General features: G+C 35.0%; 1 protein-coding gene across 8 annotated transcripts in view; it reads left to right on the top strand.

The window, feature by feature from the left end:
• The window catches only part of RAPH1 (Ras association (RalGDS/AF-6) and pleckstrin homology domains 1), an 84478-nt gene that overhangs the window by 9284 nt on the left and 56473 nt on the right, over window positions 1-18721 (top strand). The window lies entirely within an intron of this gene.

Genomic DNA, 18721 nt, shown 5'->3' with positions numbered 1-18721 from the left:
GTAACTATTTTTTTGTTTTTTAAGAAGCTGGCAAGCTTTTCCAAAGTTGTATCATTTTCATATCCAATAGCATTATATGACAATTCTAATTGTTTTACATCATGACATTTGGTATTGTCAATCTTTTTCATTCTAGCTACTGGAATGGATATGTAGTGGTATGTTATTGTAGTTTTAATATGCTAATTATTAATAATGTTGGGCAACTTTCATGTTTTTGTTAGTCATTTGGGAAGTAACTGCAAGTTTTTTGCCCGTTTTAAAAATTGGGTTGTTTAACTTTTTTTTATTTGTAGCAATTCTTTATATATTATATTTGTTCCAATATCATTTGTTAAAAAATGCTTTCCATTTTTGTCAATTATATCTCAGTAGAGCTAGGAAAGAAAAATCTCTGTCCTTCTTACCTACTTTAACTTTGACCTCCCTGTTAAAAATCAGTTGACAGAATAAGTGTGGGTCTATTTCTGGACTCCATTCTGTTACATTGATGTAATTTTCTATTCTTTTGCCACTATTACGTTGTCTTGATTACATAGCCTTATAGTGAGTCTTGAGATCAGGTAGTGTAAATCCTCCAAGTTACTTTTCCAGCTTGTTTTGGCCTTTCTGGGCCATTTGCTTTTCCATATAAATTTTAGAATCGGATTTGGTATATTGATTGTGATTACAATGAATACCTAGTTCAATATGGGGAAGAATTAACATATAACAATATTGCATCTTCTCATCCATTTACATGGTATATCTGTTCATTTATTTAGGTCTCTAATTTCTCTCAGCAGTATTTTATAATTTTCTCTTGACATATAATGTGTTATGTAAACACTGCACACTGTCTTATTTAATTTCTTACAACCAAATTATTATTTATACATGCTTATTTTTATGATATAAATTAAGATTTGATATGGAGATTTCCCACATGATAACCTTTTCTAATGCATGGATGAGAGGCCACCTATTCTGATGTGACAGTGCTAGAAATAGAGGAGCCTAAATTATCTTAGAAACATTAAAGCTGAAGTTTTCAACTGTATTTGTTGGCATAATTCTTTTGGCTTGTATGGTTAAGGATATTAATATTTAAAAAGGCTTATATTTATTAACATAGTTCAGTAGTTTTAGAATCAGAAGTAAAACAGAATCTTATCAGTTTAATTGGGGCATCAGTTTTTACCAGAGGATTTTGAGTTTGTATTTTGTAGTTGCCTTTATTGTTCAACTGTTTTCAATAATAATATTCATGGGACTATGCAGCCCTTAGAAACTTATAAAGAATGAAATAAAACAAAATTCTACCATCCAGAAATGACTAGAGTTAAAATTTGTGGTCTAGTTTCTCATGTACTTGTATATATGTGTGTGTATGTATGTATTTGTATAGCTTATTATTGTATACACAGTTTAGTTCTGCTTCTTTCATTAAGACTTATGTCACTACCATTTCCCATGCATTAAATATTTTATGAATAATTTACAACATCTGCATTATAATTCGGGATGGACATATAAGACTCCCTTGAATTTCCTCAGTTTTTCTTTTCTTGTAGGGTATTTAGTTGCCCTCCCCTTCTTTTTTTTTTTAAATACTTGACTTCGATGGGCATACTTGTTCACAGACTTTGTCCATATTTTGAATTTCTTTTTAAAGTATATTTGTTTTTAATTTTGAAACATTTTAACCAAAGTATAGAATGTGATAGACATCTATATACTCATCACCAGTAGTAATTCATTGTTCATAGTTTGCTTCAAATAATTTATTTAGGGAGAAGATACAACAAAAATCTTCCTCCAGGTAACAATTTATGTCGTTCTGTTGCATGTTGTAGTGAAATTTAATACATACGTATCCATAATATTTTACTTAACCAGCTGTCTCTACTTTTGAATTTTGTATGAATGATAAACTATATTTATCATTCTTTAAAGATTTGCATTTTTTACTCAACCATATAGTTTGACATTATTCATACTGATTCTTGTAGATCCAGGTCCTTCTTTTTATCAGAATGAGCCAGGTTTTCCATTCCCGTTTTGAGGAATAGTTAGATAATTAGGCTGCTACAATAAACATTCTTTTATATTTCTCCTGGTGCTTGTCTCTTAAGTGCTTGGACACTCACAGGTGGTAGTGTGGGATCATAAGATATGTAATCTCCAAATGGCTGTCCTAAGTGTTAAGACATATATGTGGCTCCTTACCAGAAATGTTCCCATTACTCCACATCCTCCCCAGCCTTTGGTTTTATCAGACTTACTGTTTTTGCCAACTTGATGGTTATGAAATGGATAATTTTTTCTTTAATACGTTTCTAGAAATATAGTTACTAGGATAAGGAGTATACGGTTCTGTAGCATATTCAGTGAAACTTTTTATCCATGGAAACTGTATTCTTTTAAATGAACATTAAGAAATGTTTCTAATCACAAATAAAATCTTTTTTTAAAGAGTTTTGAATAACAGCGTTGTTGTTTATTCACAGTGGGAATATAAGTGTTTTCTCTAAAGAAATATTATCTGTCCTGGCTGTAAGACTGATATCAGCGAGTTTCCTAAAATGCTTTAACTGTTATTTTGTGACATCTGTGTATATAATTTAGATGATAATTTGCTTAACAGAATTCATGACCGATTTTACTTCTTGTGAGCTTTTTGGGGGAACATATTTAATTTTTTGTAATCATGTTTATATAGTCAAGTAAAAATATAATATCTAGTATATATTTTTCATTTCAACAATGGTGATTTGATGAGTGCTTATGATATAAGAGTGACATTATTTATTCTGGGAATGCTGAATTTATTATTATTATAAAATTTGTCTTCTTTAATAATCCTCTTCCTACATGGTGTGTGTGTGTGTGATGAAAAACGTTTCAGATTTAAAATATTTTTAACATGTAGGTGCATTAATTTAAAAAGTAAAGAGTGTAAGTATAAAGGTGTAAAAGTTCTAGTCGCATGTTAGATATTTTAATACAACTGCCTGAGGGTAGGGACCATGTCTACCTTTTAAGTAGCTATATTCCCTGTGCTTACCAGTTCAGTGCTGGACTCACAGTAGTATTTCATTAATTATTTGTTGAATGAACAGTATAATTTCTTAAGAAGTAGTAATCTTCTTAAGTGAAAAATTACTTTTTTTTTAAGTACAAATAAGCATAGAATTAATTCTGCTTACACCTAGATTCTTTCTGCTAGTATTTGTTCTTAAATAATAATATTTAAGCTTTGGTCTTTCTGGTCTTCTGAGAGAGAAGCATGCAGGTAACAGCAATTCTGGTATTTTTTATTATAGAGAAACCTAACTGGGATCTATATTTAACCAAAAAGGAAAGCTAACTTTTTAATCTGCAGATTAACTTGGAGCTCCTCTGCATGATTTAGTTGTATGTAGCCTGTGAGTATCCAATTGCCTCTCCACGATTTCTGACTTCACTTCCTATGGTCTCATCTGTCTCTGCTCCAATGACTTTTGCTCTTAGTCCCTGTAGGCACAAAGCTCTTTCTTTTATGAACCATGGGCTTCGTAAGTTTAGTGACTTTGACAATTTAGGGGTTTACAAGGGACAAATCATATGACGTATAGCCTTTTACTATCGTACAGCCTTGGCACCTCATCTGTGGCTGCTTTCCCCAGCCAGTGTTTCAGACCTGCCACCCTTTTTGTCCTGTAGCACTTTCTCAGAACGGTAGTCTGGTTGCCAATTCTCTACATTTTTCTCAAGGAGGAGCACTATGTTGCATTATCTATTGCTGTGCAATGGATCACCCCAGAATGCAGTGGCTGAGGACAGCAGCAGTCATTTTATTATAGTCTTGAATGGTTCTGGTTGTTGACCAGGCTTACTTAGATGGTTCTCACTGGGAGTGACTCATGCATTTGCAGTCAGAGGCAACTGGAATTGGAGTTGCCTAGGATTCCTCCCTTACCTGTCTGGGGGTTGATGCCAGTTGTGAGCTAGGACCTCAGCTGGGGCTGTGGGCTGGTTTCTACACTTGGCTTCCTTTTGTGGCCCGGGTTTCCTCACAGCATAATGTTTTAGTTCCAATAGCAACTTTCCTAGAGAACAGGTGGAGGCTGTTAGCACCTTTGATATAGCCCTTGAAGTCACTCAGCATCACTTCCTCCGTAGTTACAGGTTAACCCAGATTCCAGGGAAGGGAACATAGACTTTACGTCTCAATAGGAAGCGTGCTAAGGCAGATTATAAGAAGAGCAGATGAGACTGCGGATATTGTTGCCCTCTCTGTGACAGTCTCTGAAAGAATACTATAGCGGCGTAGAATTTAATTCTATGTCAAAATTACTAATCTGACTTAAAGTAAACCTTCTAATGGTGTTTAAACCCTTGTTAATGTTTTCATCAACCACTCACTCAAGTAGAAGCAAAGAAAACATTGATAGGAGCTGGGCCACGATGAAAACAGGAAGACTTCAATAGATGTCACCTCTGTGCCAGACACTGGGTTATTGCATTTATGCTTCACAATAATGATGCAAGGTGATTTTACAAATGAGGAAACAGGCTTAGAGGATTTAAGAGGGCTAGTACAAGTTCATGGAGCTATTCAGTGTTTGAGTCAGTCTAATAACTGGAGAGCTCTAGATCTGAACTAAATGAAGTTCATTCTCTTCAGTTGGGAATGGAAAGGACACCAGCTTAGCTGTAGCTCTCACTTTAGCCATCTGTGGAATGGCAAATTGCAACCAGAGTGTGTTCTTGTTTGTATATTGTGGGTACGAGGCCAGTCATGTGACTCTTTTAGCTATAATCAAAAACGGCACCAAACTTAACATTGCCTGACCATTATCAGCTCTGGCCGAGGTGGCGAGAATGAGAATCGCTGGTATTTTACCCAACATGTTGTCTAACCAAAATTTATAATGATCAGGCATTGTTAATGGCTTAAAGTTGTAGGAAGATTAGCGAAGTTATTAGTTTTTATTTATTTTTAAATTTAAAAAGGGAATTTAAAATTTTTGTTCAGTTTTTAATTTTTGTTTACATTGTACTGAGAGGTTAATAAAAAAAATGGTAGCCTATATAATGTTTTTAGTTTTTATAAAGAGATGGAGGCGATGCCACCTGCTTTCCTGCTTTTTCAAATTAGAGCAGTGTACCCCTCAGGGTGTCTGCATGTGCACACAGGGTTGAGGATTGGAGAGGGATTGGGAATGCAAAACCACAAAATAAATATGTCCTTGTTATTCTGAAGCACTAAATTTACTTGGTGATAGGTAGTTTTGAACATTTAGACTATTTTAGCCCATAGAACAGAATGTGAAGTTGATGTGAACTTTTAAGATGAGAGGGTTGAATTCAAAATACATTTTAGACGTGCAGCAAAGCCCCCTGTAGGGATGTGGTTCATTCTCACTGGGAGCCACCTAGAGTTGGTATTTTGTTGCATAGTAAGTCAAATTTAATTTTTTCTTGTAACCATGACTCTTTTTACTTTTCAAATAAATAGACTCTTAAGAGGTAAAATGAAAAATCAGAAAACCCTAGATGTATTGGATTAGTTAGAAGTCAGAGCACCCTGAAGAAGTTATAGACTCCTGCTGAAACTCATTTAAACTAAAACACCATAGATACATATGGTTGGGAGTTGGGACTGCGAACATGGAAAAGCCAACTCTCTAAGCCTCTCCCTCCCCATAAGCAGTGTTCCTAAACAGTAGATGGCACAGGTACTTACTTATCTTCTGGAATTAAGACTGGAGAGGGAAGACTGATAATTGGAAGGGATTTAGAGGGAAGTCAGTAATTAATAGAACTTCAGACAAGAATGGCTTGGGAGGAGTTGGGGGCAGACCTTTGGATTCAACTAATCAATTTTTATTTTTTTACATTAAGAAAATGTAGCCTAAGGATTTAAATGATTTAGCCCAAAGTTCTAGCTAGTTGGTGGCAGAAGAATTTGCAGTCTCCTGACTCCTTGTTTAGTCTTAGATAGTTTAGGCTAGGAAGATCTTACACACTTTCCTTAAATGAACCCTTTCAGTGGTATCAGGATGGTTCTGTTCTTACTACTTCAAACTTAGGGTGTTAAAATGAAAGATTTATTTGATTTTTCTTTTTAACCAGAATTTGTGTTAAAATGTTAGAGATGTTTAGCATCTATAGTTTAAACGCCCAACAAACTCATTCTGAAAACTTCAGTAATTTTATAGGCCCTATCTGTTTCACCCAAACCAGTTCTTGACAGTTCAGTCTCATCTATTCCCATTTGTGGCTGGTTAATATCAGGAGTAAGAGCCATCTCTGGTTGGTTTTCTCACTCCTGCCAGAAGAAAATACTAAGATTATGCACAGATGGAGGAAGAACAACTGTATGTGGGATTTACTAGTAAAGTGATTTCTCCCCAACTGTGAGTTTCTATTCAGAGTTTTGGTTAATTCTAAAAGCCTTTTTTATAGCAAATATGTGTATTTTGGATTTTCATATGTAGGAATTGGAGGTAGCTCCATTTGAGGGATACTAAGAGAGAATTGATAGGACACAAGAGGAGAGAGAATCTAAACAGATTGAGATGGAAAGCACCTTGCAGAACAGGAGGACAGAATTTTGGAATGAAACCTTGGACAGGAGAGAAAGGAAGATGAAGGAAATTGAGAGAAGAGATACATTGTGATACTTCTTTGTGCTTTGAATAGATTCTTTGCAGTAAAACTGTCCTGTGCAGAAGCCCTTGCTGATATTCATTTGTTAATTTTTACTTTACAAGAGTCAAAATACAGCTATTGAATCAAATCATATCCCTAGAAACAGATATAGCCTTATAGAAATATTATTGAAGGAACTCTGCTGAAACTCAAGTGCACTGTAGAATTGTCTTTGGTTTTTCTAAACCATTCCTCTATTGACAGGGAAATTAGTTTTAAATGTGTTGGTTTTTTACCTTAATATTTATTGAGAACTGGATAAATTAGCCACTATTTATTTATTTTTTTTAAGAAATGCACCTTTACCTTTGATTCATCTTAAGTTAGATGTCATCTTAAATTTTGAGTCATCTTAAAGTAGAAATACTCAGCAGAAAAAAACTTGAAATTCAGATAAAGAATATGATTCTTTGGTAGTTACTCTGGGGTGAAAATGAGAACCATATGGTCTCTCTCCAGAAGCCTGCAACCTATTTGGGTGTGGAGGGTGATAAGGCAAGTGCACAAGTAACCACCACGTAATACAAAGCTGATAAGCTATAAATGCCATAGAGAGGTACAAAGTTCATGGGCCTCTCAGAGGAAGTAGTATCTGACTCTTCTTATATTTAACACAGTGCTTACAATTTACTTTAGTTTTTTAAAGTTGCGATAAAATACACATACATGACATTCATTCTTTTAAAGTGTAAAATTCAGTGGGTTTTAATATATTCACAAGGTTGTGCAACTTCACCACTAATTCCAGAATAAACTTTTTATGTTTTTAGCTGCGGTATGCCCTCTATTTCTCAGGCCCCACCACTCCCTATTGTTTACATCTGTCTACCACTGGTATTTATATTGGCCACCTGACTCCAGAAGGCATTTAAATTTGCTTCCAGGCTTAAGAGAATTGTTTTTTCTAGTTTCCTTAAGCCTGGAAGCAAATGCCAAAATTACCATGGCTGGTGTGGGGAGTACTGGCTGCTGTCCTTCTTCCCACCTCTATTCCTTTTCCCACACTCTACCTTGTTACCCCTTCCTTCAAGAATCCCCACCTCTGCTGCACCCTTCTGTGAGAAATACCTTCTCATTGCCCTCAAGAGGGCTTCCTTAGAATACCATCCAAACTCCTTTTCTTGGTTTACAAATCCTTGTATGATCTGGCTTTCTTTTCACATCAGATTAACCTTTCTTTCTGTTCCACAATACACCAAATTTGTATCCTCTACTTGGAATGCTCTTCTATCTGATCTTTAGATGTCTGATTCCTTGTTGTCATTCATATTTTCATTTTAAATTTTACTAATGAGAGGCAGGCCTTCTCTGTTCATTGAATCTAAAGCAGCTACTTGGTCACTTTCCACATAATCCTAATTTAATTATCACTCCACTTGTCATGGGTCTGATTTTTTTGGTGTTGTTGTTGTTTAATATTATTCTCCCTTGACTAGAATACAAGGTCAGTGTTAGCAGGTCCCTTGTTTGTCACACTTTGAACTGTGTCCTGAGAGTCTAGAACAGTGTTTGGCACATAGTTTGTGCTTAATACATATTCATCTGGCTGTATGATTCTACCTGTTCATTCCAGAAATTTACCAAAATCTCTGGTCTTTTGATTCCTTTGCCATCTCCAGCTGTCACTGCCTTTATGAGTTTATTCCCTTTTTTTAATTGGTTGCTGTCATTTCAATGGGATGTTAGGGCAGGAGAGAAATGTACTGTCACTCTTGACAGGTTGAGATGTTGCATTCATGTTGAAAATAGGAATAATGGCCAAGTAAAGAAAGCATGGTTTGTTCTTTTTTTCCTTTTCTTTCTTTTTTTCTTTTTTTTTTTTTTTAGAATACTAATTAGTTTAGGTTGATTGAAAAGTAGAAAATAAGGTTGAAAATTTAGGTTGAGGCTGTGTCAGAGAGAGTCTGAAATCATTTGATGAAGAGTTTGTACTGAATTCAGAATGTCATGGGGAACCCTTGTTGGTGTTTGAGCAGAATCATGACATGAAAAGAGTTTTTAAGGAAGGTTAGTCTGACTGTGATGGATTAAAGAAGAGAGGTCAGTTAGGAAGTTGCTAGAATAATCTGAGGATGATGCAGTGTGGGTCTAAGCCAAGATAGTGACCATCAAAATGAAAAGACTTCCCAAGAGTCAGAAAAATAATTGAGCCCCCTGGTGCTCACACTGATAAATTGCTCTATGATAATGACAGCTTAGTGATGTGACTCATTTAAATGGATTGTAAATTCATTTCCTAGAATTTTCACATTTATGAGATAGATGAAACAGAAAGCAGACATCTCAGCATTGTCGGGTGGGGAATATTTGGTCGACTCGGGCACTTTCCAACTGTGGATGTTGCAAGAGGTCAGGGAATATGTTAATGAATAATGCAGGGTACAAGTGTTTCACTCTTTAACTCCCTTTGTTCTCACGTTTAATAATAAAATTTTTTAAATCAAAACATCTTTAAAAAGGCCATTCTTAAAGTCTGTATTTAGTTTAAGCCTTAATTGATTAAATATTAGTCTTTGATTTAAAACTGAATTCTGATTTCCTGATCTATTTGTGACATTAACCAGCTTTTTTTTTTAACTTGGTTTTTTAAGCTGAAGGTTAGAAATGATTGTCTTTTGCCTCTGTGAAAGAATTATCTGATGAGTAATTATTTTTTGAAGATGTTAAGCTTTTATTTGCATTAAGTAAAACTAATTTTATGATGGCCAGAATAAGCTAGAAAAGTTACCTGAGGTAGCCAGGCAAATGCAATTTAGGAAAGGTTGTACATGCGTACAAAATAAAAACCATGTGTTGGAGAACTCTGCAATATTTTTCAGGGTACTTATGTTAAAACTGCATTATTTTATTTGGTAAAAATGTTTTTCAGCCTCTATGGTTTTTTCCTTAAGTTTGTTTCTGACTTTTAAATGATTAGTTGACATACTCTGTTTTCCTAACTAAACAACTTCCTGAGGCAGAGACTATTCTTTCTTTCTTTCATCTCCCCTTCTCTCTTCCTCTCTCTTTTCCTGATTTTATTTTGATATAATTTCAAGCTTACAGAAAAGTTGTAAGAAGAGTACAAATGTCTCCCATATTCCCTTTATCTAAATTCACCTATTGTTTACATTTTGCCTAATTACCATTCCTCTCTCCCTATATACATATTTACACACACACTCACTCACATACATAGACACATTTTTTTCTGAGCCATTTGAGAATAAGTTACAGACAGTGCCACTTTAAGACTAAGTTCTTTTGTGTATGTTTCCTAAGAACAAAGATACTCCCTTGCATAACTACAGTACTATTATCAAAATCAGGAAATGTAACATTGATATATATATATACTATGATCTAATCCAAAGTCCATAGTCAGCTTTTGTCAATTGTCTCCAGATTGCCCTTTATAGTTATGTTTATATACTTACATATTTTCTCTTGTCCAGGATCAAGCACTGCATTTAGTTGTCATGTCTTTTTAGGTTTCCTTTCATCTGAAACAAACACATCCTTCGCCTTCCTTTGTGCTCTTGGCCGTCACATTTTTGAAAAATGTAGGCCAATTATTTTGTAAAATGTCTCTTATGATTTCATTTAGGTAATGAATTTTTGTCAGGAATACCCCAAAATGATAATGTGTCTTCTCAGTGCATCATTAGAGAAAGCATATGATGTTGGTTTGCCCCAATGTTGGTGAGTTAACTTGGATCACTTGGGTAAAGCAATATCCCCCCAGTACTTTGTGGGGAGATATTTTGAGAATATAAACAGTCTCTAGTTTTAGCATCTATTGATGAGTCTTGCCTGAATCAGTTGTTAGTTACTACAGTGGTTGCAAAATAGTGATCATCTGTCATTTCATCTACATTAATTAGTTGGCATTTTAAGGAACAGCTTTCTGTCATATTTTTCAGGGTGGGTTCATGGATTCTTTTTTTATTCAATGGGTTATAGTTTGTTTCTGTCATAGTTTATTTTGATGCTTAAATTATCCCAGATTAGGCCCCTGGGACCCCCTTCAGGTTTGTTCCTGTGTCCTTATGACATGTCCTCATATTTAGTGAACACTTTCTGGCACAGGAAGATGTTCTAAGGGCTCATCTTGTTTTTTTCCATACCCTGGCTATGGAATCATTGCTCCAGGGCTCTCTGGTTACTTTTTGGGTAGAATATATATTTAGAAACCAAAAACTGGGTACTAGGTATGCTAATTGCTACTGGGGTGTCATTGCTATGAGGCCCTTTCAGTGGACATATCTACAAATACGCATACACATATATCCATCTTTATTTCTACCCTCCCTTTACCTCTCTCTGTTTGAAATCTCTAGTTCATACTCATGATTCAAAATTAAATCCAATGGCTTCTATGTCTCAGGCTGCAGCTGTCTGATACTCTTCCTTTCTCCCCAAAGCATGGGCTTCCCCGAGGGGCTGGATTTCCTGCCATGCGCTTGGCTGACTTGTAGGGGATAGGGCAAAAGTGGAGAAAAACAGTAGTCGTCTGCCTTCCTAATGAAGCTTTCAGGAATTTCAAGACAGTTTCTCCTACCCAAGAGACTAAAGTTGTAGCCTCTATTTTCAGTTGAAGCCGGAGAGTGCATGCACAATACCTGCTGTCTCCAAAGATACTACATGCTTAGGTAGTATATAGCAGGGAAGGTCCCAAGTGTGGAGCAGAATGAGCCGGATGAACTAAGGGAACTGTCATGAAGCCCCATTTTTACAGGTATATAGTGACTGTATTGGTTACCTAGGGCTGCTATAACAAATCACCACACATTGGGTGGCTTAAAAAAACAACAGAAATTTATTATCTTGCAGTTTTTGAAATGAACCTGAAAAGCTTGAATATAAACAGAAGAATTTTATACTTATTCTTTGTTTCTTTCAGTTTTGGTTGTTTGTTTTTTTTAGTTGCTCTGTGATTTCTGATTATAATGTAGTATGTAATAAGTAATTATAAAATTAGAACTTATTTATAGGAATGTTAGGAGTTTCTTTATAGAGCATTAAACTAAGGTTGTTTTTTCCACTTTAGATAAGGAATTCCTGCTTGGGGTTTAGTAGATTAAGAATATCCAATATTATGAAAATCCAGTGTAAACAAAGGAATGAATATGATTTATCATTCTGTAAAAGAAACTCCTTTACTGGTGGTGAATTTAAGTGCTTGATAAATAAAACTTTAACAAAATTGCCTCCAATTTGATTTATAGCTCCTAGAAGTCATAACCTCTATCAACTGTTAAAATATTTCTTATTTGTTTTTTAAGGATCCTTATATGATCTTTAGTTACCTCACAGTTAATGTACATGATAGTAAAGAGGATATGTTAATTACATACTGGGTTATCAAAAACAAACAGAAATAAAGGAGGAGGCATAAGGGTGTGAATTACCTCCCCTAGCATTTCTATTTCCTCTGGGTAAGGAGAGTTTCACCTAGGCTGGCCAAAGAACAGCGCACTTCTATTTATTAGGGAGGTGCAGTTACACGTGGAAACTTTGCAAAACTTAGTTCCAGGTGTCAGCTCACTCTCAGGACAAGGTTATGCAAGTTCCCTTGTGGCCAGTTTACTGTGCTTGCTCCTCTAAAGCCTTTGAATAACATAGTACATTGCGTTTTTCTTAGTCCCTTTCCACAGTTAGGAGAGATCATGGCTTCCTTTATGTTTGCTTCATGCACAGTCCTACAAAAAGAACTTTGTTCTTAGAGAATTTGTTAATCATGATACTTCTGTATTTACCATCTCTCCCACAGTGAGGATTAATGTTCTTTGAAGTCATGGAAGATAGTTTTTGCTTTCTTTGTATCCTGCCTATTACTTAAGAGTAATGCTGTTTGTAGGCAAAGTATGTTGAAGTGTTTGACCCTAAGTAGAACTTGGGCCTTTTCTATTTAGGGCCACTAACATACAGAGAAAACTTCAGTGATGGATATATGTAAAGCAAATTTTGACTTTTTAAAAACTCATCTGCTTTATAAATTAGTAACAGAAGCTATAAAATGATGTTTATTTAAGAATAGGCACGTAGTGGAAGAGAATCCTCAAAAAAAGAACCCTGGTGTATGTAGGGTAGATAGATATATAGATAAAAGAAATACATCAAGGATGGAAAATTCAGTTTAGGTTCTCATACTCACATTATGTGCCAAACTGAGCTACCTAGGTAAAATGTAATAACTACAGAAAAGAATTAATAATAAACTAAAAATTTACATAAACATGTATCTGATTTCTGGGTAGAGAAGAATTTACTGAACAAAACAGTAAAAATTCAAAAGGAAAAGAACTGTAGCTTTGATAACTTAAGATAATAAATCATTTAGCAGTGTCTTTAAAAACAAAAGACCATTCCAAATTAAAAGGTGAAGCCTGAAGAAAATGTTGCCATAAACACACCATGTTGATATCTTGAACCTGTAAAGAGCTCATGTAAATTCAATTGGTTTATTAAATTCCCAGTTTCCATTTGGTCATTTACAAATGATACCATTTAGTTCACGGTAGAACCAAAGGTCCTGTGTTAAGAGTTGTAGGTCAGAGAGAAACATACTTCTTGGTGTCTAATTCAAATGAGTAATTCATGGCCTTTCATCTCCCATAACTCTCACTTCATTTTACATGCATTGTGTCCATTTCTCTCCTTTTCCTTCTCTGCTCTGACTTCCTCCCTCTTCTTTTGATGAGTCTTCTTCCTCTTTTTGTGCCTTACTAAATTTAACAGGTTTTTGTTTTTTTTTCTTATTGTTTCTTTTGTCTGATTTAGGTTTCCTTCCTCTGCCTTTTATTTTGCAAGAGTTATTTCTTGCACAGTTGGGGGCACTCCTTGAATCTGGAAGTCTTCATAGACACCCCCCCCAAGTGCCTGTTTTCCTTTAAAATTATTTATTGGATTAGAGCAGCATAGGAGGTATTTGAAAACATCTTTGTGATAGAGCTACTGAAACAACTAGATGTAAAAAACTAAAATTTATTTCTAAATGAATAACTGAGAAGCATTAAACTATGGTAATGGAGGAGTAACTGGGATCTGTTAATTAGGGGGTCCTAATGCTGCCCTATTTCTTTATGGTCTTCTGGAGCACTCATTCTAGGTTGTTCTGCCTTTAACAAAATTGTGGTTATGCAAAACTCCATTACTTTTTTCTTTCAAGTGCCCCCAATAATTATAGCACAAAGCACTGTAGCAGTTGTCAGACTTCAGTGGGCATAAGGAATACCTGTGGAGACTTATTAAAAATGCCTCACTCCCTGAAAATGAGTCTTCCGTAGATCTTGGGCAGGGCATTTAAAACCTGCCTTTATAAGAAGCACTCCAGGTAATTTTGACGCAAGTCATCAGCAGACCACAAACTGGAAAAACACTGCCGGACGGCATCATGGCCACGCTCTTTGGTATGGCTTATAATTTTGCCCCTGCCTCCTCTCCAGCCCCATTTTTCATGAGTCTACACCACACATCCTTGAGAAAGCACTTACATTTCATAGGCATTTGGTGATTTGCAACCAAACGGTCCCAAGCACATGTGGATTGGACTCACACACTGCAGCAGCAGGCAATGGTAAACCACTGCTGCATTTCTTTTCTCAACCTTTATCTTTCTTACGTTGAAAACCCTGTGATGAGCCTGCTCACTCACGCATACGCTCTCCAGGAGTCAGAGCCCACTCAGTGGCATGAAAAAAAACCACCACATACCCTGCGTTTCAGAAGTTGAAGCAACTTGGAGGTCTCAACGTGTCTCACTTTTGTCACACTTTATACCCTTGCCTGGTATACCCTTTCTGGTCCCTCTGCCTAAAACACCCTTCCTCTTCCCTGCACAGTCAGTCTTTAGATCTTGACTGAAGCATCACACCTTTCCTTTCTCCTCAGACTGACTTCACATAGCATACCTCTATTATAGCGCTTAACAGTGTTTCATTGTTGTGGGTTTCCCTTGTCTGCCCCCTACTAAACTATATATTCCTCAAGGACAGAGGCTATCGTGTTCATCTCTGTTCCTTTAGTGTCTGGCACAGAGCAGATGTATAGTAAATATTAAAATCAAAGCTTCTCTTGCCTCTTTGGAACACTGAGCATGCTGGAGACCTAGAGAAATGCTGTAGTGGCTGCTCTGCAAATCTGTATTCTGAGAGTTTTCATGTGGTTTTAAATACAGAGTACTTATTTTTACAATAAGTAATTATTTTTGAATTATTAAAGGGGCAAAAAGAGTTCAGTAATAAATAAGGTACCACAGCTATACACCATGTATTTTTCTTGCTGCTGTCTAAATAAATATGTGACTTGTGTAAGTTGATTTCCTCTCAGGACTTCTGTTTCCATGTTTATAATTATCTCTACCTAATATCTACAGTAGCCTTCCAATGGTATTTCCCTTCTCTAATAACTTTTATAGTGGCACCATGTCCTTCAACTAAAGTACCATTTCTCCCCCTACCCACTTCATTTCTATGTTTAAGAATCCAGTTACCTTCCTGGGAAAAAAGGCATGGCTTTCAAGGTTCTATATGACCAGGTTCTGCCTTAGTCCTTGATTTTTAAATCTCACTCTTAACCTCTTATTTTGAGTCAATCTCATGACAATCTCACAAACACAGACTTTCTCCTTTGCCCTTTATAATTTGCCCTACCTGGAATGTATTTATTTAAAATCTAAGTCCAGCCTTCTTGATAAAGATCATCATTCCATCTAACAGTGAGGAAATTAAATAGTAAATAAAAATATCTCCCAAGAGGAAGGTTAATAGAGAAAATATGCTTAAATAATTAACTTCATGGAAAATTTAGTGGGAATAATATTGTTTCATACTAAGGCATACTAAATGGACAGTTTCGTTATGTGTAGTGGAGCTTACTATACATCTTATAAGTTTTAACCTATAATAATTGAAACATGATTATTCACTGTTATCTGTGAAATGAAACCAGCCAGCATATAAGCAATGATTGTATTCCCCCATTTTTTCTATTTTTACTTCACGAATAAAGTAAATGTAAATTAGTTTAAAATGTTAGTTAAATCATTGCTACTATAATCTATGATTTTTCTGTAATAAATTTTGAAATAACATTCAGGTTAACTAAACTACCTCATTAGCTGAGTCCTAACTCTTCCTCATTTTTTTCCAGTCGGATGTTTGCTAGACATCTATCTATCAGTCTGCCTTCAAGACAGTATCCACACCCTTACTCCCACCAACCTGCTCCAAGAACTGCAGGCCAGGACAGTGTGGCCGGAGGGGAGAGTGGGCGGGCGGGAGGTCAGGAGGTCCCTGGAGGCCAGGATTCCACAGGTTCTTTTCGACCTGCCACCAGTTTTGTATTATAGTGTTCATTCAAGAAGTCTGCACTTTGGGGGGAGTAAACCTTTTCATTTTTGCTAGGGTACATTTATTCTTTCAGAACATAGATGTTACGGAGTAGGGAATTGAAGTAAAACTTTAATATATTTCCCAAAGTACCTAATCAAATAGTCACAGAATAATAGTATTTGTTCTAGTGCCAGTATAGATTCCTCAGGCCTATTTCCACATCGTTAAGAAATGCATCACGTTAGAAGCTATCCATTTAAATCCAAATTATTTGTAAAAACAAAATTTATAAGTTCTATTTTCTTTTCCTTAATTGTTCTCCCCTTTGTTTGGAGGGACAGTTGACTGACTGTTGTATTTTATTTGCATGTTAGGCTCTCATCATTTCCAGTTAGGGCATTCTGTTGGGAAAATTCAGGTTTAGAATTGTGATTTAATTGTAAACAGGCATTGATATATAACAATGAATGAATTTCCTTACTAAATTTGCAGACTTTAGACAATGCAGAGCCTATTAAAAAGCTTTCTGGGGGCTCTTCATTTGGTGTGTGTTGTAAACACAAACGATACCTCATTGAATGAGTATCAACATTAGCTTCTTGAAACTGGAGAGAATGCCGTTTTAGAGTCGAGATCCTTAAATGTCGTAGAACCTAAATTTTTATTGGAAAAATCTCTGAATAAATACTTTAATTTTCATAAAATAACCCACGTTGTAAAAGGAATTCAAGAAAGGATAAAACTGGCAAGTTACATAAATGGTAATATTTCAATAGTTACTTCAAAATTTCTACAAGTATTTTATGATTCTGTCATTGTTCTCTACGCATATTTTACTCTACTTGAGTTTGTAGTAGTCTAGATAATAGCAAAAGTATTAATAAAAATATGTAAAGAGATTTTTAAAAATCCAAATAATTACTGGGTTTGAATAATAATAAACTCACAAAACACACCAGACTTTGATGTGAAGTCTGTAATTCTTGTTGGCTCTGTGATAATTTAAAATACTTATATTCATCATGAACTATTTTGTGTTTGCTCTGTAAAATTATATTTTGTATCATTTTTTTTCCAGTATAGCATCATTCTTATAGGCAATTAGAGTATATATTCAGAAGGGAAGTGCAGGCATAAATATTACTTCATATCAGAATTCCTCCTAGAATATTATAGCTTCTGGGTTATTCCATTGTGTTTACTTTTGAAGATTAGGCAGGAAGAAGTTGACTGATATATTCCCAGTTCTGTTGCTTTTTGGCCTTCATTATGAAGGCTGCGTTTAACTACTCCTAGATGTTCTCAAACTAGCAACTGTTATTTGAGTAATTAAGTCACCCGATCAGACGAGTTTTTTCCTTTGCCATAACATTTTGTTTTTCATGATTAGATAACTTAATGAAGAATGATATCAATTGAGATTGGTATGTAAATTCAGTAATAAATAAAAATCTTAGTATTAACTAACACAAGTGAATTACAAAAATCAAATCTCTTTAAGAGGTACATTTATGAGTTGGAAAATTAGTTGATTCATTCTTCATTTACCAAGGTAGAATGCCCTGATTTATACGCGCTTAGAGTAGTGAAATTAAGAAATTAGAGATGTTGGTAGCTGTGATCCTTTTAGTTATTAAACTTAAGAAAATTATTTCCCTTCAGTGATTAAATGAGATATGGTCTGATTTTCAGCATCATTAGAACTAAGTTCAGTTTGATTTTAACAACGTTATTTGACCCTTTCTGCAAATTTTTATATAGCAGAATAAGGTTTAAATTTTAAATTCATGACATCTCATCAACTAATTAGATTCTTTATGTATCTCATAACCATGTTTAAGGATCACAGAGGTGATTTTGTTGATTGCTGCTTTGGAGGTGTGAGATGCCTTACAAATTCTTATTCAAGATGAAGGATATCTTTAATCTTTGAGGAATTGTTTAAACCAACTGACAGGTTGTGTTTCATATATTGCCTAGATCCACTGGAATAAAATTTGTGTTTCAGAAATATGAGTCAAAAGTGTAGCATGTACAATGATGACATTCATTGTATCCTTGGGAAAGTTTTTAGGTATTACTCTAAGTTTAAGGAAAAGGAATTCTGGTCAAATAAATTTAGACTATGTTGTTCTAAGCAAAGCTAAGTTTTACTGAAGATTTCTGAGCATTTAATATGAAAAAATTTTTAACCAGATTAATTTTACTTTATGGACTTTAAGTATCTGGTCAGTCATTGATTTTACTTTGTTTTGTATAATCTTTTCCTACCTTCACAAAATAATATGCACATTCCATCTCAGATGTCACATTGTTTTATTAATGGGAAGAAGGAAAATATATCTTTTCATTCAAGGGACTTGTACTTGAAGAGATGCCATATATAGAAAATTTTGTATATGAATTTAAAGTTTTCAGTTCTAGTTTTCTAAAGGTTACAGTTTCAATTCTAGTTCCTTGGATTTTGTAGGAACTAATGGGGAAGTAGGGTAAAAGACAGATGGGGCAGAAAGTGAGAGTAGGATTGAAGGAGGAACTAATTCAACAGACTAAACTAGATTAAAAATTTTGTGTTGTCTTTTCTCTGAAATGCTTGTTAGACTAAGCTTTTGCAAGATACATACTTATTTGTATCTAAACAGATTTTCACAGAATAAATAAGATAATAATAACCTGCTGCATTAAAGTCTCCCGGAATTGTTTCACTGCGGTATTTGGGGTGTTACAGA

Source organism: Rhinolophus sinicus, chromosome 17, assembly GCF_057876585.1.
Source record: "Rhinolophus sinicus isolate RSI-liver-muscle chromosome 17, RSI-T2T, whole genome shotgun sequence".
Taxonomy (NCBI): Eukaryota; Metazoa; Chordata; class Mammalia; order Chiroptera; family Rhinolophidae; genus Rhinolophus; species Rhinolophus sinicus.
This window is presented reverse-complemented; position numbering and strand designations above follow the sequence as displayed.